Below are 910 nucleotides of genomic sequence, written 5' to 3' on the forward strand. Positions count from 1 at the left end.
CAGGTCAGCAGCAATTCAAGTTTGCCATTATAGTGGCATTTCTGACAGTCTACCACAGGAGGAATAACCACAACCCCAAAATGTGTTGAGAGCCCTGCAAGTAGAGAGCAGTATGCACAGGCAAAAAGTATCATTATAGCTGTCCTGCTATCATCTACCTGATTTTTTACTCCAGTTACTTTAGTTAACGGAGAACCCTTCTCTCACAAAACAACGACCTGCAGAAGAATTGCAAAGGAGTGGAAAAGGGGAGGGGTCAGACTTATGACTACTGAGATGGACCCCAAACACTCAGTTAAAGCTGGTCCTGATTCTAACAACACTGTACCTCAGGGCCCTCTGGGGTCAGGCTCGGGATGGGGGAAGGAGACGCGGTTGTGGAGAGCGCGGTCAGGTCAGTTGGAATGTTTAGGATTCTCCATGACGCTGGTGTTCCTTAGGAATGTGGCCTGTCAAATATCACACTGACCTACATTTAAACACTCACAGTTTTCACAGGAAGCCACTGTCAGTATAAGGTAATGGTTCACAAAGTCCTTTACAGCCTGACCTTTACCCAACAAAGGCTTTTGTGACCCAATAATTCAAACAAAGGCACAGATTTACTTTCAGCCATGTCCCAGGAGACACCAGTCAGGAGGTAAAATTGACACAGGGCCTGTATGGACAAAGCGTCTGAGAGTTTAGGAATGTTGTTCCAGGATAGGGTTGGGGGTAAGAAGCAGGGAATAGAGTTGATAGAGGATGTATTAAACCTGGGCTCAGATAGTTTCCCATCTGCCTAATGGTTCAGGAAGGGTTGGGGGTAAGAGGCAGGGAATAGAGCTGATAGAGGATGTATTAAACCTTCCTGATATGAACCAGCACAGAAATCATGTTCCACAGAGAAAAATAGGGTTTCACAATGACA

Source organism: Oncorhynchus keta, chromosome 37 (genome assembly GCF_023373465.1).
Source record: "Oncorhynchus keta strain PuntledgeMale-10-30-2019 chromosome 37, Oket_V2, whole genome shotgun sequence".
Classification (NCBI taxonomy): domain Eukaryota; kingdom Metazoa; phylum Chordata; class Actinopteri; order Salmoniformes; family Salmonidae; genus Oncorhynchus; species Oncorhynchus keta.